Below are 27,913 nucleotides of genomic sequence, written 5' to 3'. Positions count from 1 at the left end.
TATTCTCAGGTACCCAGATGGAAAAAAAAAAAAAGTTTTATTTATTTATACATTTATTTTAAATGAGCATTCCAGCAATCCCCTTCTTAACTTATTAGGGGTCTGAGAAATCACAGGTATTCTCTGTTTTGGCAAGGAAATTATGCAGGTACTGATAGCCACTGTTTTTGTGACAGGGCCAACTATCTTAAATTAGAAGCAACAAGCCAAAGTCCCTGACTGGAATTGGCCCCAAGACCTTGAATTTGACCTGGTGCTCCAAAGGGAGCAGACTTCAAGAATAGATTTGTTGTGTTGGAAGCTTACAATCCACACAGAAAATGAGAAGTGATGAATAAAAGAAAAATAATAATTGAAATGGGTCTGCGAGAAAGGGAGGGACTGAAGGCTCTTCTAGCCCACCCTCTCCCTCAGGGTCTGCTGTGACACATGGTATTGGTCAGTGTGTCTGCCCTCCCCTTTTCCCTTTAGTTAAATTATTAATTTATTTAGTTAAATTGTTAATTTATTTAGTTAAACTATTTAATTTTCCCTTAATAATTATTTTTCCTCTAATTAAATTATCCTTATCTCAACCCGTGAGTTATTTTTTTCTTTTCTTCTCCTCCTCCTCTTCTGAGGAGCGGGAGTGAGAGAGAGGTTGCGGTGGAGTTCACCTGCGTAGCAAGGTAAAACCACTACAGTGTAAAACAGTGGTAGCAAGGCCCTAGAAAAATAACTTCTGCTCCTTGAGGAAAGTGTGAAAAAGCATGGTTGAAAATTTAACTAATGGGCAAAGGACCTCACCGTCATTGCCTAACTGGGGAGCAAAGCATCAGGGAATAAGAGAAAGGTGAGAAGGGGCCAGAGAGCAAGCACCTTGATGGTCCAGTCAAGGAGCCTTTGTCAGAGTGAAGAAGGGACACCAAGGTGATCCCAAAGAGAAGGGTGGCCTAGTCACGGTGATGGGGCTATAATCCCCTCTATCACCATATGGGAGAGGATATGAAGAAGGAGCAACTGCATTTGTCAAAGGAAAAGCTAGCTCTTGTAGCCTGATTTTTATACCTAACAAAAAGAGAAAACTTTATTGTTGCTGAAGTCTGCACGCACAGCTAAGGTTTCTTCAGTGAAAGTATTTGAATATGCTTAGAAAAATGGTCAACCTGAGTTTGTTTCCATTTCAGTTGAATTTGAAGCTAATATCAAGTAAATAACACTTCCTGTCTTATTTTTTTTCTTCCACTTTGCTAGAGAAATCAGAGCTGTGGCTGCTCAGATGTCCCCCTTCTCCAGGTGCTGACACTCTTCTGCATTCTCTGAAAGCATGTTAGCATGCCGAAGTGTTCAGTTTCTTTTAAAAAGGAGTGTGAATTCTTCACGTCTTCCTCCCTCATATAAAAATTATACTTTGGTAATCAGGACTCTCCTTAGAGAGGTCTAGTCCAGATGAAGCAGTTGTTATCTGCAGTATACATTGAATAAAACCTGAAGACTTCATATAACATTTAAACATGTGCAATAAAATGCACGTACAATATAGTGTTAGTTTTCTAGGTACTCCAGATGATTGCCTGTAATTAATTGGCCTTTATTCTTTGTACAACATAGTGATCTCAAGAGTGAATACATTTCATGTTTTGTCTTTACAAAACGTGATTTTCAATGTTATTTTCTTTCTCTCCTACCACTCGTTTTCCAATTAGGAAAGGGAAAAAGGGAGGCCCAGGAGTTTCTGCCTTTAGGGAAGGCTCATTGTGAGTGAGCAGGTACAGTTCTTCTAAAATAAATGAATTCTTCTGTGACTTCTAAAATAATTGCATGCACCAGCATTACAGTAGATCTTTCTTCTGCAAAACATGGTTGGAACAGAGTTCAACATCAGTGGTACATAGTGGTATGGCACTGTCCCATTCCTTCATACTGCTGCCTTGTAATACACCAAGTGATTCTTATTTACACCGTTTGCCTGATATGGTTATAATGATGAGTTAGGTATTAAAAAAAAAAAGCAGTTGTTGAAGAAACATCTGATAGCTAAATTGTACTGACTTTATTGATTAACAAGCATTTCTTGTGATGTCTATTGACTACTTCTATGGACTGGAGTTTTTAAGGGGTTATTATATTTTATGGCATCCTCGGACTCTAACTGATAAGAAAAAGCCTTCTGCATTTAAAATAAGCTCATTCATTATTTTTTCATTGTCTGTCCTATTGCAGCCATTACCTTAGATCACATAGATATAGTAGAAACAATATTTAGAGGAAACAGTTCAATCTCATCCATTAAGAGGAAACCTTTCCAGATTCTACCCCATGAAAAGGCAAGTTTGTCATCCTTCACAGGCAAAATCTGCGCCCTGAATTTCCATAACACTAGTATAATTGGAGGAGCACCATTAACATCAATAGTGTACTAGGCTGCTATTAGATCAGAACCATACACGAAATTTTAGCATTTTATATTATTGTTTCTGTTCATCTTCATGGTTCAGATTATATTTTAGAGATAGCGGAGTCTCTCTGTACAAAGAGCCAATTCCTACCCCCCTCAAAAAGGGAAGAAAAATAAAACAGAAAAGAGTTTTCTTGGTTCTTTTGGTACCTTCCTAACCTTTTAGTTAGAGGCTACATGGTGTTGTCTTCCTAGGTAAATCATACTGGATTCAACCCTCATATTCTGGCCCTGTGTTTGGAGAGAAAACCCAAACATTAAAAAAAACAGATATCCATTTCCTGTGGTTATGGGTGAGATTTATATTGTGGGTGATAAAAAGCAGGGGAGGTACAATCTGTTCCTTCATCAGAAGAGATCATCAGCAACAAATTTCTTGAGGGTTTTCCCCATCTGTAGATGCTACAGAGAAAGCAAACCTTACTAAACCCTGTGCGTAGGTCAGAAAGTTTCTCTTGGTCTGAGAATTGATAATGAGAATACATTTCACCCTCTAGAGATAACCAGAGTAGGAGGAGTGAACTGACTGGCCTTTACAGTAATATGGCTTTAAACATAGACATTTAAAGCCTTCTGCCATGTAAATTAGAATTTCTGTTTATGGGATTGCATTTTCACAGAATATTTTTCTTATTAAAAATGCAGAGAGCCTAAAAGCCTCATTTTAGACAGCACCTAGAAAGAAGTGTAATGCTGTTAGGAAAAGAAATGCTGTTTCTTTCACAAATGCACTTCAGCTTTGTAGTGTCTTTCTGCATTCACTATTTCATTCATTGCAAGAGTATGGTTTGTACCGACTTTCTGTTCTTATGAGACAAAAAAGGAAAGAAAAACTCAGGACTTTTTTTTTTTGGCCTAGAGAAAGAATATCCATTGGTGCGGATCTCAGATGATAAAGGTAAAAAATGAGATACCTGTTTCTCTGATCTGTCTACACTTATGTGAAACTTGGCTAATGGCAGTATAGTTCTTGATCACTGAGTGAAGGACTTAAATTTTGAAAGGCGACTTTTGCCAGGAAAGATGGAAGTTGAAATGGGATTTTGTCTCCTTTACAAAAAGCTTTTGTGCCATTAATTCAAAAGCTTTATGTGATAGATGAGCCACATATGTTATTACTGGAAAGAAACACTTGCCAAAGCTTAACAAAAACTCTCATAAACACCCCATATGGAGAACTGCTACAATAGTAACTCTCTCAGACCAGAGAGCTTAAAAATATATACTGGATGTATCTAAGACCATTGACAACCAGTACAAAATTAGGTCCTGTTTCTGCAATTTTTTCTTTGATTTCACAGACATTGGGGTTGGCAGAAATAACTTTTGCATTCAAATCTCAGCACAGTAGGCTAAAGGCTACTTGCTGTGAATAGAGATGAAATAGAGGACAGCATAACGTTGGTCTGTCAGCCTTTTTTCCCTCTGCTGTTCTGGTTATATTGTCCGGTGATTCTTTCAGAAATTTGTCTGGTTGGTCCTGTAATACTCAGAATTGTTTGAATGAAATATTTTCTTGTTTGCTTTTCCTATGAAGATTTATTTTCTTCTCTCTTTGCTGCTAAATGTAACAACTCTTGGAGAATATATTAGGGATTATGATTTGAAATCTTGGAACATTTCTGATGGTTTAAAAAAACACTAAAATGTCTACTAGGGCAGAGAAGCCTAGAAACAAACAGGCATTGTCATAATTTACAGGCAATTATCCTCAACTTTATTCTACCTTTTTACCTCTCCAGCATTCTTTAAGAAGACTTTCAAGAAAAAGAGAGCAGGGGTGCTGTGGGGCTGGTGCTTTGTTTTTTTTCTGTGGAGTGGACAGATGTATGTGAGGCGGGGTAGGCACTGGTGGAGGAGGCACAGAGGGTCCGGCTCTGGTGAAGGAGAGAAGCTGAAACAGCACAATGAGGGCAGAGGGAGAAGGCACGCCACATTCATTTCATCGTTGGAAAATGGAATTATTTCCAAAACTTCCTGCAAGATGGAAATAACACATAAGATTCAACTTGAAAAAACTTATTTTCTGCTTCAAAACCAAATTAATTTTGATATTTATTTTTTTACATTTTTTAGTGACATGAAAGTAGTAGCAGTTCATGATGTGTTTGCTATCGTACAGTGTAAATATTCAGTTGAAATAACCAAGTGACTGTGGTATCTTGTCATTCTGGGCCATCAGTGGGAGTCTCCTGTCAGTGATTCATTCAGTATCAGTGACTAAATATTGGGAACACTCATGAGTGAGTAGAGTAAAATACGTATTAAAACAGACTTTGCTTTCAAATAAAATATTTTGATTCAAGGAAAAGCAGGTTGAGTGTAATTTTAAACTAGTCGAAATAGTGCAAAAGCACAGCGCCCTCAAACCTGTACCATAGTAGAAAATGGTTTTAATGGAATTGTTTCAGTCAGCTGTAGTTGTAGTTTTTCTTTTGCAGGAAAGCTCTCACAACATTATATATATATTTACATATAAATTTATACAGTAAGTCTCTCTGACAGAATTGTGGAAGTCAAGAAGATGTGATAGGTTAACATAAGAAAAGCAATGCTAATGACTAATTATATGCATTATGCTATTAATGATCATTTCTCCTTTACAGTGTAGGAAAGTAAGTGGGAGGTCAACAGAGAGAAAAGAGGACAAACAAATGAACAAAAAACCATGGTGAGCCCTCCTCAATCCCTCCTCTTCAGGCCTTCTATGTCTGAAATCCTTTCTTGTGTTAGGAAACTGATTATACGGGGGTTGCTGACCCAGTTCTCTCTCAAGTACTGAAATCGTGGAGAATCTTTCTCGGTTCAGGTAGCAATTAGCAGTCACCTCGCCGTACAGCTGGCATTGTCCTGTTATCAGCCTGCTCAGTGAGCTCTTCCACTTTGATGCGGATGGGAGCAGGCTGCTGCTACAAGGAAAGTTCCCACTTTTTCCTGATGAAATTTTTGTGGTTCTTCATCATATGCGTGATTTCCACCATAGCACATTGCTTTTTCTCATGACACCTCTTTCTCTGCTACTATCACAGTTTATTTTCTTGTCCGTTTTGTAAGTTCATTCGCAGGGCTCACAGTTCTGCATGACATGTGGTGTCCCCTCCCTTTGCAGGCTCACGTACACCAGACCACCCTTAGTACCTCCACTGAAGTCTGTGGACTACGTTTGGGTGAAACAGCCGTGAGCAGGAGGAACAGCCTGTCTTGCATGCCTGTATTTGCTCTGTGATGTGTGCAACATGCTTTTGGTGCTCCATGTGAAGGCAAATAGATAATCTTAATATGTAAGTGTAGCATGGGGCCAACACACCACAGTCATCTAGGAGACTCCCCCTAATTCTCAATGTTTTTGGAAAGTTGAAAGTTAATTAACTCCATTCATATCAGAAATTAAATAAATAAATAAATAAATAAATCTCCATAGCAGCTACCAGAAGTATTTTTAATTATGGCATGCTCCTAAATCAAAACCGTGTGTATTTTTTGCTGTTTTTTGAAGTCAGCTGTTCTGCAGCAGCCACCATTTTAATTAATTTACTAAAGTTTTAAAACTTAGCACCAGAGCATATTGTTGTGGTTGAGCTTGTTAATCACAAATGGGTAATTGACCTGTTCCAATGTGTGCATTTGTTCTTTTCTTCTTTCCTCACAGCCTATAACTGGTTGTTAGGGCTCTCGTGCCATGAAGGATCTTTATGGATCTCCAGGGCTGATTGTGTGTCCATGTGTGAATACACACTCAAGTGCTTGAAATCAGTTTTGGGATTTCCTCAAAATTATCTCATAGACATGGTCTGCCTCACAGTGAAATCAAATGTTATATAAACACTTACAATCATATTTTTGATGTTGCAGTTGTTGTTTTTTTGCTTGTTCATTTGTTTATTTTTATCCAAATGACAGAGGAATTGTTTAAATGAATGAAAATTAAAACAGTCTTTCATAGATTTTATTCTTCTTTGAGTAGACCGTTTTGAACATTTACATGTTACTGAAAAGTCCGTGACTGAATTTTACTTTTTTAGGGAAACAAAGCATGGAGAGAGACTGTAGGGAAGACATTCTCTAAATTAAGATGAATTAGTTCTCTAAAATGCAGTTATTCATTTTAACACAAGATTGAGTTAAATTTGTTGTATAATTAATGGTTAAAACTCAAGCCTTAATACCATTCTGAGAATAGAAAACACCAACACACTTCACTGATGATTTCTTTGATTTTTAGTAGAGAATTGGGGAATAGTAAAGAGAATCATATATGAAAAAAAATCAAAATTAATTTAAATCAGGAAAATTAGTAGTTTGATATGATTCACATGATGGCAGGATTTGTTCTGCTCAGAATTACTTATGGTTTGCCTGAACTGTCTTTCCCTTTTATTCTACTCAGCATGTATTTTATGGAGATGATGCTTAGTGGTATTGACTACTGGCGTATGCGTTGAAGTCCTGGTAACATGAACAGTTCCCCAGAAATCTATGTCTCTGTACCTCACCTTTCCTTAGAGTGCTGTAGAACATCACACAAGCCATTTTTCACTATTTGGCATTGGTCCTTTTGAAGAAGGAATAAAGAAAGAGGAGTCTATATGATGCTTAAGAAATTAAATGTCATTGAAGAAGTGCTTGCAACAGTTTCTAAATATTCTTTTAAGACAAAGACAGCTGATGTACTTTTTTTTAATTACTTATGGTTTTGAAGTTAAACGTTCATGTCTCTTTGTAACCAATTCCTTAGGAAATCAGACTCGAGGTCCTTGAAACATGGACCACTTTATGGCAATGCTTACTGTTGAAAGCCTGGGTTAGGTTGCTGTCTTATTATCTTATTATCTTATTAGGTTGCTGCCTTATTATCACAGGTTTGTTTTATCCCATTCAGACCAATAAGTAATTCATGATGTATGTTTTTCAGGGCCTATGGGGCCTATGTTTAAGAATCTTTGGAAAATTGATTAAAAACTTTGTGGGGCTTTTAGTGTAGAGAGGAGAAGGTAGCAAGTGATTTTATCAGTGCCAGGCTTGGTTGGCTGCTGGATGGCTTCATATGCTTATGTCAGCTCTTGTGCATGTACTGTTATCTTTGTCTGTGATGGACATGGATGTAAGCTTGGTGGTTTTGTCCTCAGTTTTGTCTAGGGCTCTTGTGAAGGTGAGAGCTTGTTCCACCCTTACAGCAGCAGTAACAGTGGAGGGATAAAGAGTCGATGTGTGCTGGTAACAGCAGGAGGACATGGTACATGAGCAGATTTCTGGTAGCTTAAGTGAAATGCTCCAATTTTGAACTCTAAATTTCAGTGTATGGGATAAGAGATAGTTAAGAGAGGAGTGTCATCGGTCATTCTGCTGTCAACCTAGTGGACGCGGAAAGAGAGACCCTTCCCACTTCTCTAAGTGATGCTTGGATGGCATTTTAATTCTGCCATCCATAAAAATTAATGTAATTTTCATTCGCTGTTGTCTTATGTTTTGGTTTTGTGGGATTTGAGGATCGGCTTAATGCCACTACAATTGTTGGCAGGTATTCAGGCCTTAAAATAATTGCCCATCTGTGTAATTTTCCATTAACCATTTGGAAATAGTAGCTGTGACATAATGTGAAATCTGATTTGACAATATGTAATATAACAGAGGGAAGTGAGAGGTAACATAATCCACTGTCTATCAAGTAAGGATGTTTATGGATCTCTGAATTTATGATTTATAGAAATGGTAAATTCAAGAATCACGAGCCAAAAGGATCCATATGGAATTTAAGAAAACTCTGAGCAGCAAGACAGATGTAATCAAACATTTCCTAGTAGAAGGAACTCTATCAGTAAGAATGCAAAACACAGTGCAAAAAGAAAAATAAAATCTAAGTGTATGAGAGAGATAGTGAGAAGAAAAGTGTGCTTGGTGATACTGAGCTTGTTATCCACAGGCAGCCAAAGTCGTGCAAGAGTCAGCTTTCTGATAAACAGCTATCATTTCTGAGCTGCGATTAAGGGAAATAGGACCAGAAAATGCTTTTTTTGTGGACTCTTACCTTGTTGCTGAGAGGAATGTCAATATCCTGATACAGATGTCTTCTGCAGCTACATTTGTGGATGTTACACGCTTGCTCCACTCCATTCTGGGTGAAATAAAAAAACATCTCGTCTCTGGTGGCACAACCAGTGCTGTGTGCAGCATCCTCCTGCACTGGAAATGGGTGGATGAGACGGGCACTTCTGTCTTACATAAACCAAAATTCTTTAACATTAATGATTTTCTTCCTATTGTAACCAGATATATCTTCAGGGGTCGAGTTAAGGTAGTCCTTAGAGAAATTGGCATGGTGAAGACAGAGCAGCAGGGTAGTGTGTGACCAGCTCTACGTCCCTGGCTGCCTGCCCTTCTGGCCCCACCACAGTTGCCCAGCTGTATGCCCCAGCTCCAGGTTATGGAGTGCTTCAAGGTGCTTGAAGGATCTTCAGTGTCACCAGAAATTCTACCTGTGTCAGTACTCGTCACTATTTCCATTGTGTTTTGTTTTCTTATTGAAGAATACATTGTCCCAGTCAGCCCTGCTATGCATCCCTGAAATCAAGATGGGGCTTGAGATGGAAGGGCAAAGCTGTGTCTCCTTCTGTGATGCCTACATCGCCACAACATGCATGTTTCTCCTTCTCACCTCTTGGTCTTAACGGGAAATTCACTGGGAGCATAAGCTATTGCTTTGCCTATTTAGCAAATAACAGAATAATTTTGGAAAGTATCCTGGGAGATATCTCCTAGTGTGCTAAACTGTCTCTCCAGTGAATTTTCCTACAGGAAAATTAATGTTTTTAATGCATTAATGTTTTGGATTCAGCCCTGTTCCAGAAGTGCTTAGATATGAAACGACTATAACTTCTGAATGACACATTACTTTGTGCATGTGATATAGTCTCACATATAACTTGCATCCAAGGAGAGCATATGTTCACAAACAGCCAAAGAAAAAGGAGTTACTTGCCAGGTCAGCGTCTGATCTTCAGATTACAAATCTGTATATATTTGGTCTCCTCTTGTGCTTTGATTTAATTGTCGAGTATATTTAGCTCTCTGAAGGTGTGTGTGTCTATGTATGTATGTAAATACACATATATTTCTGTGTGTGTGTGCATGCATATAGGTGTGTGTATAGGCATATAAATATATTTATGTACATATATATACATACACACTGGTTCTAGTAGGCAGCCTTTATGGACCGAACTACTGCTACTGGTAAAATCTCCTATCTAGGACACATGAAGTGCATTTTTGTACGTGTGGGAATAAAAAAAATCCCAAAGAACTTCATTCAGTTATTAACTGAAAGTAACTTTATCTGTTTACTGAATAGTAAATTTACCAATTTTTACTAAACATCAGATTTCTGAATCTCAAACAACTTTACCCATTGTTTAATTTATTTATTCATTAGACTTTTTTTGAAGGTTAACCTGTTGCATGAAGTAATCAAAATGAAATGTCAGAAAGAGTAAACGATGGAGAAGTGAATGAAGAGGTGTTACAGATGAGTCACTGGAGCTCTGATAAGAAAACAGCCATCATTGCATTCCAGATGCTTTGATCACTGTGTCAATTCCAACGACAGCTTAAACAGCTCGACTGCATGCAGGATTTTGCAAGAAGAGCACATAGTGAATAGGTATATAGTCTATTAATTTAAACATTGCTACATTATTTTCTCATTTCCTTGTCCAGGAAGATAAGTTGTGGACAATAGAGATTACAGTGGAGCAGTAATTACTGTCATTTTTGTTAAGATTGTAGATTCTTGAAAAGTTGTTTGAAAAATAATGTGCATAGGTGATTTTTTTTGTTCATTTTTCACAGTCTACTGAATCCATGGGACTAGAGAGGACAACACAGCTGTGTTATTTTTGGTAGTTTTTCCTGATACTTTTTCTTTATTCCCTGGTATGTAGTGTATACTAAACCATCTGAAGGACTGCACAAATTTGACATAAAAAGCCAAGCAAACTTTAAGTAGTTCTTTAACTAACTGATAATGACGTTTGATTTAACAACCTAGATGATTCCCTCGGTGGTTAGAAGTACTAGGCATCCTCACAGTGATTACAACCTCAAGAGAAGCTTAGTATGATATTAGATTTGCTTGCCTTCACCTAGCAGAATTATTTTGAGTATATGACCATATTCCCTTCAAGCGTCATGCCTCTCAGAAATTGTAGTTCTCTAAGCTATCTTCATTTCACCCATGCACATTACAAAAATAAGTTGCCTTTCAATGATTTTAGATGTCTACAGTAGCAATGGTGTCACTGCAATGCTATAACAGCTGTGTTATGTGCTAGCTGTATCAGCTGTTACTTGAGATACCTCATAGGAATGTGCACAGTGAACCATGCCGTTTTTAAACTTCTTGAATGTGCAAAGAGTATCAGGTTTTAATGAACAAGCCACATTCCACTTTTCCAGGCGATGATTACCTAATTAGAGCTGTAACATCCTCTACTGGAGACTACCCACAAGCTGCCTTCCACTTGCACAAACAAAATCAATAAATCAGAGAGAAGCTTTCATTTTCAAACAAAAGGAGGATATAATATAAATCCTCAGATGCTGGATTGTATAATACCATTGACAAGCCCTAAAGCTACATAATGTCCTCTGCTAATGTTGCATTGTGCTCTGAGCAGCGTAACCCGATAATTTAGTTTTCTCTGGTATTTTTAACGTGAGTCCATATAAGGCAAGGAAACAAATGTTCTGTTTTATCTCTGAAAAAGTATCCATCAGCACATTCCCTCAGCCTTAGAAACTTCAGACGGAGACTTCTGTGGGTGATCCCTCTGAGAAATTTCTAAGACAGGTTAATGGAGTGCCCTCTCCTATTTCTCAAATCCAGTTGGATGCTGGGTTTCTTGTGTGATTGGAGGTAGAACCAGCTCCAACCTGTTGCTCCAGAAACATCGTGGTATCGCTGCAAGCCTCGTGCTCGGGCACGTGCAGTTGGGCATTAGGGCGCTGCCCTGGCATGACCGTGTGCCCGGCCCAGAGCTCAGGAAGGAGGTGACCTTCTTCCTCCTAAGGTGCTGAGAAGGGGGGGCACCTCAGCTTCCAGCCATTTCTGCTAGTCTGCATCCCTGGGTGGTGGTCTCGGGGGCCACCAATGACAAGCTTCTTCCATACCCTGGTTCATGCCAACTTCGCACAGGTCAGTGTGGTGCTGCGATCCTAAAACCTGGAGTCAGCTGCCCTTCTAGGCTTTGTGCGGCTCTCCTGCAGGGGAGGTGTTGTGTTTCCTTCACAGCTGGTATATTTATACACGTTGAATAGCCTGAGATCTAATTTCTGCTAATAGATTAAATCTTGGATCACCCAGGTGTCCACGTAGAAACATTTTTTTTACTTTTAATTACCCTTCAGAAAGGGCCATGGGAAAACATGCCAGGTCACAGTTTGGTTCTTAAAGATATCAGGTATAGAGAAAACGAACTGTGTGAAAATTACTGGATAAGGAGAAAAAAAAAAAAAGGAAAAAGAAAAAAAGAAACCACATATAAATAGCTTAATAGCTGTATTATAATGAAGCAATAAAAGATACCAATCCCATAGAAGTAGCTCAATAGAATTTTTTCTAGATATAATTATTCCCTGATAGCAAAATAAAATAATGCCATATAGAAAAGATATAGGAGACACCACAGGGAGCAGGAACAGAGACTATGGAAGTATTTAGATGACTTTTCAGAGGAAATTGCAAGAGAAACTGTTGTGAGAGTAAACTCGTTTTGTGAAATTATAATCCAATACACCATCTGGGAATGTGCATGGTTCCAGCTGAGCAAGAAGTCTGAGTGGTTTAGTGTGATAAATACCAACTCATTGTAAAATCCCATTTTCCTGATGCTGTTAATTTATTTCTTCTGTTGAGGGGGAAAAACAGACATATATGTACATAGCTTTATTTCCCTGTAGTGCAACAGGTCCTAGTTACTCATCAAGTTGCTTTGGTGGAAAACTGTGATTTATTTGAAATTCTATTTTTTTGAGAAAAATTGAAATTGTAAAATGACTAAATTAATTCTATTCACCTCTTTTTAATAATTTTGCTTTACTCTTTGGTATCCTTATGATAGTCAGAACTAGATTAGTGATAAATCTAGCTCATCATTGATTATTATTGTTGTTTATTTCTTCCTGGAGTCATTAAGAGCCTTGATTATGGACAAAGAATGCAAGGTGCTAGATAATGGGAAAAATAATTAAATAAAAAATTAATCTTTGCACTCAAGCAGTTCGCTGCTGTGTCTTTCTTGTATCAAACAAGCTCTTAGGATATTAATGTTGTTAATAACAGATTTTTAATTGCCTGCTAATATTTGGAGATGTATAAATGCCAGGAGAGCTGCAGGTGAGGCAGAATAAATAATATGCTATCTGAAATTATTTAATTACAGTACAAAATTGATATAGCAAGTCTCTTTTTCTGTGTACAGGGAGGACTGGAAGTGGTAGCAGCAGCTATAATCCGTGATAGGTCAAGTCATATATGAAGAAAAAGCTTTCATTTGTAAACTTTGGCAAACCCAGGGGGAAGCAATTACTGATGAGAAACAACTTTCTTCCATGTCAACCTCATCCTTAATTGTTTTTTGTTTTTCAGTGAGGGTTGCTCTTTTTTGCTGTTGTCCCCAGAAACTAACATAAGTGACACGCAATATAATGTAGATTGAAGAGGAAATTCAGCTGTCAGCTTTGGGAACAGATTAATACTCATTAAATGAATGCAGGTCTCTGAACATAGGTTTATTGCAAAACGAAGGGCTATGTTTTGTTTGTGAGCACAGCTGGAAGTCAGTATAGCTCCTAAATGTCACTAGAGCAGCAAAAGCCTGCAGGAGCAGCGTTGCCACTGAGGCACCCCTCTGAGGTATGACCTTGTCCCATTTTCTCTTGCTGTCCACTTGTGTAGTAGTTTGCTCTTGGCCTACAGCAGCCTCACATTACAACCCCTCCCCAGCCATCCTAGCCATGATGGCTGACTAGTTCGGAGGGGTAAAATCCAACATCTGTCTGACCTTCCCCATCTGTTCCTATCTGTCTATCTGTCCTTCACCCGTATGAGAGTGAAGCCTTAGCACCCCTGGGGGACTTACTCCAAGTTGCAGTCCTGCCTCAAGTGAGGAGACAGGAACATGGTGGGGCTGCCTACAGAGACAAGTAGATATTTGCTAAGCATTTGTTCAGGAGGAATAACTTTTAGATTTCTGTTTCAACCACTTCATGTGCTGCCGAAGTGTTTCTGCTATTCTCTCTGTAAGTCTCTTTTCTTGATCAAAGAAAAAAGTGTCTTTGAGGTATTAGTGCTACCCTGTGTCTTTGCCAAAATTGATTTGTTATTTTTGTCTCAGGATAGGACTCTCCATCAGTTCTGAGCGTTTTTGACTCTCGTATATGTTTATGTATGTGTCTTTGCATGGGCAGCACATATATATATAATGTACTTTTAGATGCTGCGTGGCTGTTCTATGCAAAATTTTCCTTAGCATTTTGAAAAACATGCTAGAAAGCATTAGATGCAGGGCATTCTGAAAGATCTTCCATTTGAAGAGCTGGTAGAAGAAGTTGTAGATCAGATAAGCAAAATTAACAGGACCTCATCACCAGGAACATGAAGTAATAGCTGAATCACTTATTCTGCAACTTGTGTAAAGCTACTTTGATCCCTGGCAACTTCAAGAGTCTAATGCCATGCTAGTTAAAAATGGGAAAAAAAAAAAAAAGGTAAATCACAGATGAGAATTTTGGAGAAAGTAGATAGGAACTTTAGTAGAGAATGGAATTCTTTATGGACATGTGGCCCATAATTTATAGGGCTTTACAGGCCATATGGAAGAAGAGCCAACACAACGTTTGTAAGAGAAGTAGTGCTTCAGAAGGTGGTGGAATTCCCAAATGGTCTCTGCAAGTGTGTGTACAGGGGAAGTTTCTCATTTAAGGCTCTCAAAGAAATTAGAAGCAAGAGAATGATCCATTGGCTGAAAGATAACCAAAAGGTGAAGCAGCCAACTCTGTCCAAGAATTTAGACATGACTCCAAAGTACGTTTTAAAAAGAGCTGTGTATTTACTAATCAATCTCATCTTAGACTTCCACATACTGTAGTTTTTAATTATAGCCATGTCTATTCACTATTATTTTCATAGTATGTGCCCCAGTACTTCTGCCATGGGAACTGCACAAGTAGTGTATGTCTTAAGAGGATGGAAACTAGTATAAACACAGACCGTACTAAACTGAAGTCAAGTCTCCAGTAGCTTCTGGAGGGATCAAAAGTCCATCTCCCATCCTACTGTATTGCTGGTTTGGTGCAAATTTCTGACCTGGGATAAAATGCTGTATTACTTTTGTTCACCCCTTAAGCAGACAGCCACAGCAGAAAAAATCCAGGGTTTGCTCTTGTTGGAACTACATTTGATCTTGGAGCTCACAGAGCACAGGTCACTAACGTGCAGAGGGCTCTGCAGAGCAAAGCCCCGCTGCTTCTCACCTTTCTGCCGTTAGGGTCAACACGAGGCATAATGGTCCAGGCAGTGGCAGGAAATAACAGATGTGTGTGCTTTTGTGTAAGGACAGGTACATTCTTCTATCTGGTGCTTCCCTGTGCTTGGTTTTGCTCTGTCACCATTTGTTTAACCACTTTCTCCACTCGCTGGTGTCAGGTGAAACGTCTGGGTCTGGCAGATAACAAAATCATTTTTCCCTTTAAGAATTGATATAGGGGAGGGCGAGGATGGATGCAGGAGCTTAAGAAATTGCTTACAGTCTGAATACACAGGAGAAATGTGTGTGACATGGAAGATGGAGAGGTGAGTGCAGCTGCAGCAGGTGGAGAAAATGCTGTTTTGGGGGGCTGGCAGTGGGACAGGATGTTTTCAGGTGGAGATGCAGACCTGGTAAAAGTGTGTCAGGACATGGGGGAAGAAGGGAAGCATATAGGGGCACCAGGGTTTTATCAACCCATTTGATTTTTTGTTGTTGTTGTTGGCAAAGACAGTTGGTTTTGCAATGAGGGCGGAAGCATGCTTTAATGTTCCCTATTAGTCACCAGCAAGTTCTTGACTTTTTGGCTCAGCATCTTCAGTAAAAGCCTTTAAAATCAAAACTCTGCTCTCATTTCAGTGTGGTTTGCAGTGGAATTTGCTAAAACCTAGGGAAAAAAAAAAAGGCCCTGCCAGCTTTCTTTGCTCCACATTTGATTGATTTGTTCCCTCATTTGCATAGCCTGTTTAATATCTCAGATACTCATTTCTTTTCTGTGTGTTGACACACGCTCTACGGTACGTATTCTGGTACTCAGCTATTACACACATGATAAATGAACACCGTAATGTTAGGCATAGTGAAAATCATTGCTGTGAATATACAAAGGAGTAACAGACCTGTAACCTCTCTAGAGGAGAAGCACCACAATAACGACAGGAATCAAAACCTTCACAATTTGGTGTTACCTTGTGCAGTTTGCATTCAGAATGATAATTCAGGCTAATGGCTTCAGGCTCCCATGGGGCAGCTAAAATAGATTCTGAAAAGGCAGAAGAAAAGGGTGTAGTAAATAAACTCAACGAGCTGTCAAAGAATATTTCTACATCAAACAAGTCTCTGAACCTTTTTGTGCTTTGTAATCTGACCTTTCCTGGCTGCTCGTTTTTTTTTTCCTGACTGAAGCAGATCACGAAACATGACACGGTAGGTACAAAGTCAGTAAGTAAATAAAAACATTTATAGAGCCATTAAAGCAGAAGATGTTAGAAGATCGTGGGGAGGTTTCTATGAATTTATAGTCAAATGGAAACCCCCTCCTTGCTCCCAGTTGCCAAGCAACACATCTTGGGATGTGCACTTGCTGAGCAACATGGATGTTTGAAGCAATTTGGGTCTCGCATCCTCCAGGAACGAGTAGTATAAATTAGGTTCCACAAAGTATGGCACCTCGGAGAAAATGTCGGCTACGTGTACGTTTCCACTTGTTGGTCACAAAGTCACTTGTATACAGAAATGATGTTTTTTCCATTCTGCAGGTGTGGAAACTTCTCTGTGAAAAGCTACACGGTTGAAAGCAGAGCCCAGGTCTTCCTGGTCCCATGCTCTGGGGGCTGGTAGCATCTGCAAGGCCTCAGTCCTCAGAGTACTTCAGCCCAAGCAGCTAGTTAGGATCATTGTGTGGCTTTGGTCTTACAGGGGACATCGTTGTTGTTCAGAGGACTGTATTAGTGCTTAGAAAGAAAATAACCAGAGTGCATAGAGAAATATGACTTATGCTTGTGTAACATGTTTTTGTCATTTATACTGAGCTCCCAGATTGTGCATGCTTAAGTTGTTTACTTTTACAGTTAAAATTTAAATACATTTCATTCCTGAGAAAGACCAAGAGAGCAGTCTGTCTGGGTTAGTCACTTGAAGATTCATGTTCAGTGTGTTAAAATGAGGTGAGTTCCTTCCAGGAGACCTCAGCTGCAGAAGGCCAAATGCATGCAAAAGCACTTGTTTCAGAAGGTCACTGTCACTGGGGGTGGTGAAAAGAGCACCACATTTTTGCTCATTCTAGGTTTTTGAAAAGTTAGCGGTAATAATGCAAGCTGTAAACACAAAATGGCTTTGCCTGTGAATTCAAGTGTTTCAAAGTGGAAATTTTCTCTGGTGATGGGTATTTTTAAAGTTTATGCAGCTCTAGAGGAATGGGTTTGACCTCTTAAATAAGTTTACGCAATAATACCATCTGTATACTGTGAAGAAAAGTGTGTGTTCTATGAAGAAATGAGTTTACAGTATAGCTGCAGTTTTCCAAACAAAAAACGTAGTTTTCTAGGGAGCCACATAAGGGCCAATGCTCTCTGATTATTAACTTGTCCATCAAGTCACAATTATACACTCATAAAAACTAACTGTGCAGATGTTTTTATAAACATCAAATATGGAAAAAAATACTTATTAAGTGGGCATTGAATTTGATTTCTTCTAATAGTAATCCTGACCTTGTTTTTTTGTCCTGTAGAATAGTTCTTCTAGTTTCCCTTGTGTTGCATAATAGCTATCTTTTCTTTGTTCTCAGTTAAGCAGTTTGGCAGGTGTGGTTTAAGTGTTGTACTAATCAGGAATGAGAATTAAGTAATGTTCTCTGTAATGAAAATTAAAAACAAACAAACAAAAAAACCCACATTTATGAACTATCATTTCTTCAAATTGGAATTGAATATATTTCAATTATAAAGCTGAAGGGAATAACTGCATTATGTCTGTGAGGAGCTTTCAGAACTCATTGTCTGTCATCCCAACTATTAAAACCCTATGAAAAGAACAGGCCCTCATGGTGCCCTCATGAAAACTAGCAGCTCTGAAGCATGCTTTAATGTTATGTTGGTGTGATATAAAAGAAATACTTGTACTTCAGTTGCATGGTAAGGATGACAATACCTTTCTTTTCAGTTTAACGGAGCAGTGCAATACTTAGTCTCCAGGTCTATAGTCTTCCTTCCTTTGTACATGTACTTTACATTAACAGGTGTTACATGTGTAGATTATGGTCAGGATATGCTGGAAAGACATTCAATGATTTGTAAGGTGAATTCCTTCTTAGTGTTTCGAGTATGTTGAACAGTACAGATGACTTCAACCATCAGTCATGAATATAATGTGCACAGTTGGTGTGGTTGACACCATTTAAAAGATAGAAGGGAAACACAGTTTGAAGCGAAACCATTTTAATTTTTCTGAGGGGAAAAAATATCCCTTCATCCAGCCTATAGTTTGGTCAGATTGGCTTTCTCACAGAAACATCTGTGTGAGAGGCTGCCGTACCCCCACTAAGCCAGGTGCTTGTTAGCAGGGCAGAAAAGTGAAAACTGTAGGAACAAGTAATTAGAAACAGTTGTATCCTGACTTGGATCACCTGCCAGGTGGGTATTTGCTGGCCACAGCCGGAGGGGGAGAGCTGAACACTTTGCACCTCAGCTTGCTGTTTTTTGTTGTTCCAGCAGGCTGCTGTGCCCAGGCATCCCCTTGACTTCTTCCAGGCTCCACACAGAAACGTGTAAGTCTGGAGAGCTGGAAACTAAGGCTGCCTTTGTGATTTTGGAAGCTACAACGTGTCATGTTGTGGATTAGTTTCTGCATGTAACTAGTAATAAGGGTGAATTGACATAGTAGATGTAGATAGCCTCAGTGCTTGTGCTGTAAGTTTGTGTGTTAGCTCTCAGAAGTCCATTTTGAATATATATATATATTTTTTTTTTGAATCAACCATAGCCAGATTTCATCACCCAAACTGTCTTGCTCTGTGAGACGACCAGAATCTTTTCATGAACTTTGTGGCTAGAATTCATTTTAATTTCTCTTCTGTAGACTAACGTAAAATTTAGCATCTTTCTTGTTTCTATTGCTTTAGCCTACGAACTAGGCAATATCGCCAGCAGAGAAGCAATGATGCCCTTCATGCAGAGAGACCTGCAATGTGCAGTGGTTATTCAAAGTAGCGGGTAGAGATAGCTAGTTGTGTTGCTCTCTTTTCTTCCTAATTTTTGTGCTACAATTTTTAGAAAGCTGGGTGGACTCCTGAAATGGGGGTGGTTTTGGTAATGGGTCATAATGGCTGATTCTGTTCCCGATACTTTCTCCTTTTAGCGTTAGAGACAAAAACATTTTTTTCAAGAAATTTTAACTTTATGTTTTGCTTACGTTTTGAAGATGTACTAAATATAAAACGTTCTTGATTTGCCACCTGTTATCTATTGTTTGTCAGAGGCAATGACGAATACACTTGTCTGAGAAATGCTGAAGTAAGGATTCACTGCATCCAGTACCTAAATTGCTTTTGTGTACTACAGTGGATAAAAATCTAGAAAAAGAATTGAGTATTGATTTTCCTAATCTTTTTTTGCGTGCGTTTCTACAAACAATGCATATACATGTAATACCCATACCAAAAAAGCTTCTTTACCGTATAAACTTTCTTACATATTTGAATTCATATATGCACAAAATATATGATCTCCCTTTTCTCATTTTCAAATATTTAGCATTAAATCCTCATTTAATTTGATATAGAAAACTATATAGCATTCCTTTGTAGTTATTAGAATTTTTGTTACCATCACTAGACTCTAAAATTGCATCCTAGGTTTGTAGAGCCTGTTACTTAAGTAATATTCCTATGGCTTAAGGACTGAATCTCAGCTTCTGCTTTCATTTATATTTGATTTGTTTTCTTCATGCTGAGTCTGGAGTGGTATATGCTTCTGTAAATGATCTGGTTTTGCTAATGCAGAGATTTATGGATAACTTATTTACCCTCAGTAAAACACCAGAAATTAATACGAAATGGCTGTTTTACCTGTTCTTAAAATAACTATTTTCTAAATATGTGGGAAGTAACTAAACAAAAAGCATCTGTTTTGGTCAACAGCTAATGTATTTCTATGTTCCCATAATATAGACTTACTATAACCTGAATTGTGGTTATTCATAATCCTGCCTTTTGGGGAAATTCATTTAAAAAACTTTTCTTTTCTTTCTTTTATTATTATTATGGTAAGATCTAACAGTTGCAGTCAGGCTAGGCGCTCTGCTGTGCTTAACTGCATGGAGGCTGATGAGGGCAATTTAGGCTTTAAAACAATTTTCAAGAGTACTGCTAGGGCTGCTTGTGTTTGATCTGGAGCTTGACAAAAGCTGGTGGCAGGGCTGCCAGATGAAGCCACTGTGCTGGGAACAGTAAGCCAGCAGGTCTTTACAGAGGTAAGCTGGAGTGGGTTAGCGTGGGGAAAGCTAGGAAGAAAAGGGTTGCAAAGGGTTTTGCTCTGTCTGAAAATCCCCTAATGAAGTTCTGAAGCTAAGAACAAGTGTCAGGAACAAGAGTTCCTCAAGTGACTTTGAGGAAGTTTGGATTTGCCTTTAAATTGTACAGCTGAAGTTTATCTATGATACTTTAAAACAACTCCTCATTGTACTAAACATGAGAAAAAGCAAGATACCAGCAGCTGGGTACGATTAACATACATTTACACCACTAATTTAGCACTATGTAAATCGTATTCCTTGCCAGCAAGCTCATTGAGCAGCAAATGCTAGGCGTCTCTCGGCAGAGCACAAGTCCTCTTTCTGTAATTGTTTCATGCTCTTCACATGCCGAAATTTAATTTGCTGTGTCTCGTCACACTTTTTGCCATGCTTCTTTTAATCTCATAGTTGCTTGGAAGGAAGGCTTCTAAATGAGAAATGCAAAACCAACTGGTGATTATTTGAAGAAAAAGACTGTGAAGGGTCTGGATTTATTGCCTCTCCCCGAAGGCTCGCGGACTTTGATTTTTGGGCCAGGCTTTAAAGAGATGTTTGTGTACAGTGAGCAGGGGTTATTTTGATCTCGTACGGGTGTACATCAAGCACATCTTTGAAGTCTGTCGAGGGTGCAAACCTGCGCGGCTCGGATGAGGCTCCTGCAAGCATCGGACAAGGAGCCGCTGCTCGTGCTGGGGAGCCTGGGGCTGCCACCACATCCCGCATGCTGAGGCTGGACACGCTTCCGTGCTCCTCTGGTGCCTTTCCCATTGTGGCCTGTGTTTATGGACACCTGTGCTTGCCGAGCCGCTGGAAGGAGCTGTGGCAGAAGCACTGCAGACATTTTTCCTTCCCTTCCATTTGAAATGGACAAAAAACACCATAATGGCCTTAGTGGAGTGGCCAGGTGCAAATTGTTGCCATCAGGGCTCCCGTCACAGCCATGGTGAAATGAAATAACAATCCCTGCTGTTTAATAGCAAAAAGCTGGAGGGCAAACAGCCCCTTGCTGGTCTCAGCTGTGATCTGTGTGCCCTCTGGGATGCAGGGGGCAGGAGGCAGTGTTTTTCTGTCAAGACCCAGTCTGTGGCCCTCTCTCTCTCCTCCCTGCTTTTCTCGGTCAGAAATGAAGACCCCTGGTGGTCGCAGGAGTGTGGTGTGGTGATGCAGCTGGGTTTCCTCAGCGGGGTGCTGTGTGACGGTCAGGAGAACTGGCTTTGGTTTGGAGTAACATCTTTATAGTTGAATGTAGCCTTCATAAGCTGTGCGATGTTACCTTCAGCTGTGGCAGGACTTCTGGTTCTGTAATGGGAAATGTGTTGTAATGGGGGAAAAAAACACTGCGAAAAAACACTTTTGATTTTTAAACGTTTTTAGTTACACACCAGTGTGAGTAACTTTTGGACGCTTTTGAAAATGCTATATAGGGACTGCCCCTGCAGTGCATACATGAGCGTGGCACTGTGTTTGTTCTCACCCTTTCCTGCTTTCAAAGGGTTTTTGGGAGGCACGCGTCAGCCCGTGGCATTGTGCTTAAGGATCTGCATGTTTGCCCAGTGGAAACAATTTCCTCTCTTCAACCAGGTTTCATGTGGTTAGGTCAGATTCATTGGCCTGAATTTCTTACCCTTGTGCTTTCTGTGTTAATGACGTTAATCCCCTCTACTGTCAGTGGTGGTATTTCTGCTCATGTGTGAGGCAAATACCTGCAAAGTCAGTGGGACCTAGCATGTCCCGTGAGCTGGGCATCGTGGCGGGTGTGCAGGCAGCACCAGGTTCAGTTAAGCACTCTGGCACCCAGTGAGACGACAGGCGGTGTAAAAATGCAAAATATTGTAATTACTTGAGCAGGATCATTGCCAAAAGCCTCTCATTGTTCTAGTATGCAGGAACACGTGCTGCTCTCTTAATTTAAAAAGTAATTCAGATAGCTTAATGAAGGCTTATTGGCTCAGGGAGTGCTTTAGCTAAGAGGGATGTCAGAAGCACCTTTTGTGGGCGCTTTTTTTTTTTAAACAGGAATCTGAGATTTCTTGAAGTCTGGGGAAGCATCATCCAGCAATGGCTGTGTGATGTGGCCTTGCAAATATTTTTCTCCTCCATTTACTGAGAACACTTTGCTAAATCCAGCTTTGTGCTGCACTGTGTGTTCATTACGAAGAAATCTGTCTTGAAATTCTTATATTTTTAGAGATTGTTGTTTTTGCCAGAGTTTACAAACCATAAACACATTAAAAAAGTGAAGCAATAGTGAGTTGTGCATCCTAAAGTCAACATGAAGTATGAAAAATCATGAGGCTAGATTAAGAAATAGACTGAACTGCTTTCCCCCCCAGATTTGGGTTAACAAAATTTTAGCTTTGGCTTGTTTTGTAATTTCATACTGTTCTCAGCTGTTAATGCTTACAATCTCGTTGTTGTTCTGACTTGATTTGTTTTACTTTCTAGGAGTTAAGGTTTTAGGAAAAATATCTGTCTTTGGGAAACTCTCAATAAAATTGAGTCTTAAATTGGTGTAGGAGGGGAGAACATCTGTAACTCCCCCTTATTTCTATATCATGAACTGCTTTGTGCTTCTAGCTGGAAAACCTGGCCCAAGGGCTCCGCCTGCACCCAGCCCCTCCTCTGTGTCCAGGGAGGGATGCTCACTGGTGGCAAAGCAGGATCCTGCAGTCCCTTGCTTTCAGGGGCTGCAGCTCTTTGCTTGACTTTGTGGGCAGCCCATAAGGCAGGTGAGGTGGGCATTCCTATTATCCTACCAGTCCATCAGTCATAGTTCAACTGAGGGTGATCACTTGTGATAATTTATTGGTAGCTTCAGCTTATATAATAGTCCGTAGCCAAATTCTGGTCAGAACTGATGCACTATACAGAGATTTGGCCAAAGGCCTGGAAACAGCTGTGGAGGCAGCACCACCTTTAGGTGCCAAACTCATATGTGAGCAAGATAAAATTATGTGGGCAAGGTGTTAGGTGTGGAATGCTTTTTTCATTTACAGCATATTATGCTCCTTTCCTAGTTTTAGCTTTTATTTGGCTGCAGTGAGACTAAAGGAGGACTCAGGATGGCAAAAAGAGGGTAAAATGACATGCATCTTTCTTCGACGTTACTTACACTCCACCAAGGTCAGTGGGCCAGAACAGTTGCTATCACTGTACCTTGCATGGTGTAGTTAAATATTTTGCACAGGGTTCTTGTAACATCTCTATACTTGTTGCATGTAGTGATAAAATAACTGAAATAAAAAACAAAGGCATTTGCACCAGCATTCGTTGTACAAAAATTTGTTTCTCAAAGAGCTGAGCATCAGTGAAAACTCACATTTTTCAAAAGCCTGACTACTCCGAATGAATTACCTTGCTGCCTAAAATGAAACAAAGCTAGAATTCCCTTCTTGACGGTGTCTGCAGAGCTTGGGGAAATTCTGGCAAGGGTGGGAGGAGGCAGGCAGCTCCTTGTCTCTTGGGTTGCTCATTTAAAGTGTGCGTACTCAGAGACAGCCTAAGGCTGTTGAGGAGAAATGACCTCCTAACATACACTATTACACATAGAGTGAAGGGAAGCTGGTGTGTGTGGGGGAAAAAAAGTGCAAATCCCATATTTTTTAAGGCGGTGGCAGTTAGTACATATTCTTTGTATTGTTTAGACAAATGTGGAGATTGTCTTCCTAGAAGTATATTCAACAAAATCACTTTTCCTCTAAAACCAGGAGATGTTAGGCAAAATGCTATGTTTAAGAGAAAGCTGTCATTCAGATGTCCACTGAAGTGTCAGCAAATGCCGAAGTTCACACATTGGATCTTGGTTCTGCCCCCTTGAGCCATGTTTTTCAGAAGACCCGCACCCAGGAATGAAGGATTCAGCAGTCACAGCCGTGACATTACCTCAACTTTGTTTGAGTTGAGGCAGAGCCAATTGGCTTTTGAGACTGGATTATTTGCTCTACTTTTCCAATTCATACAAATGTAGCAGAGAAGCATCAGAGGTCACCAGCGCTGTTGAAAGCATCCCTGATCTTTTCACAACCTTTCCCAAAAGCTTTCTGTATACATTGAGTGATGGGATGGCAACAGAGAATCCTGGGAGTAAGCATTTAGTAGGAGGAAGAACTAGGTTTTATCTCTGAACTTCCCACTGAGGAGAGAACATACAGTTTCTTAAGAGCTGTGTGTATTCCTCTGAAGTCTGGACATGAAAACATGATTACAGAAATGCAGAGGGCAGGGTGGGCAGTGTGAGTAGCAAGCTAAGATCAATTGAATTTATATATATATTTAATTTTGTACCACTTTTCCAGTTTATTAATACCAGTTTATTAAAAAAAATGTAGTTGTTAAATGTGGTTCAATCAGTTAGGAGTATATATATGTATATATATACATTTATATATTTAAAATACTTCTATATGAATTGTATACAATTGCATTATGGGATTCTCATTCTTGGAAATATTTAAAACTTATATGAGTTTTAAAACTTTAAAACTTATGAGCCTGAGCAACATGTCTAACTTCTGAGTTGCATCCAGCTTTGTAGAGGGTCATGCTTTGAACAGGGGGTTTGACCAGTCAATCTGTATAGATCTCTTCCAACCTAAGCTATTTTATGATTCTGTATATGACCTGTGTATAGGTGTGAAATGTTAAGGTGATGGATTGCGTATTCAGCAGAGTCCTTCAGCATGCCACAGTGTAATTAAACATTTGCTGGCACTGTCAGAGAAGAAATTTTAAATATCCAGTGTTTCCCTGAGGTAGCCATGGAGTTTTAAATCTTCAAATAAGAAAGTTAAGTCAAAGTAATAGGAGCCAGGCTGAACACAAATAAGAAGAGGTGGTTTTCCATGCAGCAAGGATGGGGATGGCTTCCTAAGGGACCCCACAGTGCTGTCAGCTTACATGGGTTCATCAGGAATCTGAACAAGTGGAGTACCTGGAAGAAAAATCCATGGCTGCTTCTTACGCAAACAGATAGTATCCAGCCCAGAAAGTGCCTGGGCTGACATGAAGTTGGGAGAGCACTTGGAGGAAACACCCCCTGCAAGTGCAGGATCTTACCCTTGCCTCAGTGCAAGCCTAGGACTCCTGTTGGGGACTGGGTCTGTAGGTCTTCAGTTTGACCAGGATGGCCCTGTGCTTTTCAGCAGGACTGGGCTAACAAAGTGCAGTTGTGAGAGGAAGGGTCTGGGCAGTGGTGGGCGTTCCACTGTTGTTTGTGCCACTTCCATCCTCCCCACCACCTATGGGCACTGGAGCTGGGCAGGCACAATGCCATCCCTCCCTCTGTGTCACCCTCCTCCCAGTGCCCTTCTTGGATGCCCCAGCACTCCAAAAGCAGTGGGTGTGGAGTGGCAGCAGCTTTTCAGCCAGCATTGAGGCCCATGCGATGTTAAGACACTATCCTACATGCTGATTGTGGAAGGACTCGTCATGGGGGACCACTCTGGATCAAGAGACCTTTAGTTAGGCATTGATTTTTACTTTTCCCACAGAAACTGGTATTTACTCAGCCTTTCTGCTGCAGGATTTCTGTGGAAGAGAAAACAACTGAGCCTTTATTTCATTTCTGCAGATCCTCACCTGATTTAATATGATAAATGTTAATATTACTGGAATATCTGCTTGCTGACAATAGCAATGTCATGAAATCTAGCAACAGAACTGATTATGTTTCAAGGGGGGGTTCTGTTTGTTTGGTGTGGTCAAGAATAACTTATTAGTGACTTCTAATAAAAGCGTGTGCTGGAGGTACTATGGAAATCCCAATTTACTCATAAAAATTCTAACCTTTGATAATTGATGCCAGTAATTTATATTTCTGTTTTGCACTGAGATTAGCACTTGCAGACGGAGAGTTAAAGTTCATAATTTACACGTGCCAGAGGCACTGGTGGGTTATGATGACAAGCCTTTTAATGACTCTGCTAGATGTGATATTAAGCAAAGCCACTGGAAGTGCCACATGAATATTCATTTTAAAGACATATATTGGTAGGCAAAGTATTACAACTTGCGTGATATAGCTGTGGCTCTTAAAATTAAATGAACATATGGTAAACCATAGGCATTTTAAAGAAGCTCCAGATAGTTCCATTACATTTGGCAGTGATGGAATTAAATAATAATAAGGAAAAAAAAAAAGAAAAGCTTTCCTCTGTGTGCAGACCGAAACCATGATTGCATTGGTATCACGTGTATATGGTAAGTGGGAAGGGACTGCCCATACCATCTGAAATTGCTGACAGCTGTTAAAATCAGTCTTGTACCATGTGCAAAGGCATTAATCATGTTGCTGACTACATCTGTTCTTGGGAAAGAGGACACGTCTTGCCTTTGAGGACAGTTACCTGGCTATAAAAGGCTTGTTTGCAATTGTTATGCAGAACAGCATGTCATCCCATTACCACAGACTGCGAGCTTGTGATAAGAACTAATTGACTAGCAATTCCTTATTTGCATCACATTTTTGATTCCCAGAAATCAATGAGTAACCTGAAAGTCACGACATTGTAGAGGTCAGTGTGTGCGTATCCACCCCAGCAAGCCACAGAGTTTGATGAGCTGAAATGGTAATGGGTGTGTGTGTGTTGTACGTTTTTTCAACTTTGATGTGCAGCACAGCCTGCTGAGGTAAGTCTGACTGAGAAGCGTTTGCATAAAATCTTTTTTTTTTCTATCTTAAAACTGGAGGCAGTGTATTCGGGCATCATTTGCTGACAGCAAATGGTGATCTTGGGGTTTCTGGTGAAGTGTCATGATGCTGAGGAAGCAAATTTAATTATTTCTGACATTGTTCTGCATTGGTTAAAGAATACAGGATTTTCACGTCAAAGAAGGTAGTTCACTGATGGAGATGCTCTGATAACAAAAACATGTATGTTGAAAGCCGGAGCAATACCTTCTTGTTCCTGCAGAACAACCAGCCGTACTTCATACTAAGCAGGATTTTTAACATGGTAATTAATCTAGATTTTCATGTTCTGCCATGCAGTGTATGGTATTCTGTGTGAGTAATGAACACTTAAAGCCAGACATTCTGCAGCAAACTTAAAATCTACGGTTGTTGATTAAATATAATGCACTGTACATACATATCATAAATGGTCTTGATACCGCGCGAAAGGTTTTTCTGTGCAGCTCATTTCCATAGGCAGGCTCCATGGGAGAAGGGAGGTCAGTAATCATTGTTTGTGCAGCGCCTCTAAATTGTCCATTAGAGCACTTGTTAACAGTGCCGTGTTTATAAGAGGGCAAGGCTGTTTGTTTATCTCAGTTGTTGATAATATGTTGAACGGAATATGGAATTGAGTGAAACGAAGTAGTGGCTGGAGATGAAGAAGAGAAAGAAGGAGGGCTGATGGCAAAGGAAGAGAAACGATAGAAAACAGAAGCAAGTAGAAAGCTGTGTGCAAACAGAAAGAGATCAAGGCAGCTACAGATGATTTGATGGCGGTACGAAAAGCAGGCTTTTGAAGCCTTCTTCGGGGCTTTTGTTTCTTTTCTCTTTCTACAAAAGAAGTAGAAGAAAAATGAAGTCAACCCCTGAAAAATATCACCAAATACAAGAAGAAACACTGAAGATAAACTAAGGAAAAAAAGGAACAGAAAAGGGAAAAGCGACGAAGAGTATGGCTGTGTTGTAAACAACAGAAAATGTTGCTCTTCT

At 39.7% G+C, this 27,913-nt stretch overlaps 1 protein-coding gene and 1 long non-coding RNA gene across 4 annotated transcripts in view; both read left to right on the top strand.

Moving 5' to 3' along the window:
* SMYD3 (SET and MYND domain containing 3) overlaps positions 1-27,913 on the top strand; it is a 379,637-nt gene that overhangs the window by 116,307 nt on the left and 235,417 nt on the right. The window lies entirely within an intron of this gene.
* The window catches only part of LOC310897119, a 58,872-nt gene continuing 49,364 nt past the window's right edge, over positions 18,406-27,913 (top strand). The window contains exon 1 of the long non-coding RNA XR_014582087.1: positions 18,406-18,505. This is a non-coding gene — a long non-coding RNA (uncharacterized lncRNA). The remainder of the gene's footprint in view (positions 18,506-27,913) is intronic.

This window comes from Anser anser (genome assembly GCF_964211835.1).
Source record: "Anser anser genome assembly, chromosome: 3".
Taxonomy (NCBI): domain Eukaryota; kingdom Metazoa; phylum Chordata; class Aves; order Anseriformes; family Anatidae; genus Anser; species Anser anser.
The sequence above is the reverse complement of the archived record's forward strand: the minus strand, read 5'-3'. Positions and strand labels throughout refer to the sequence as shown.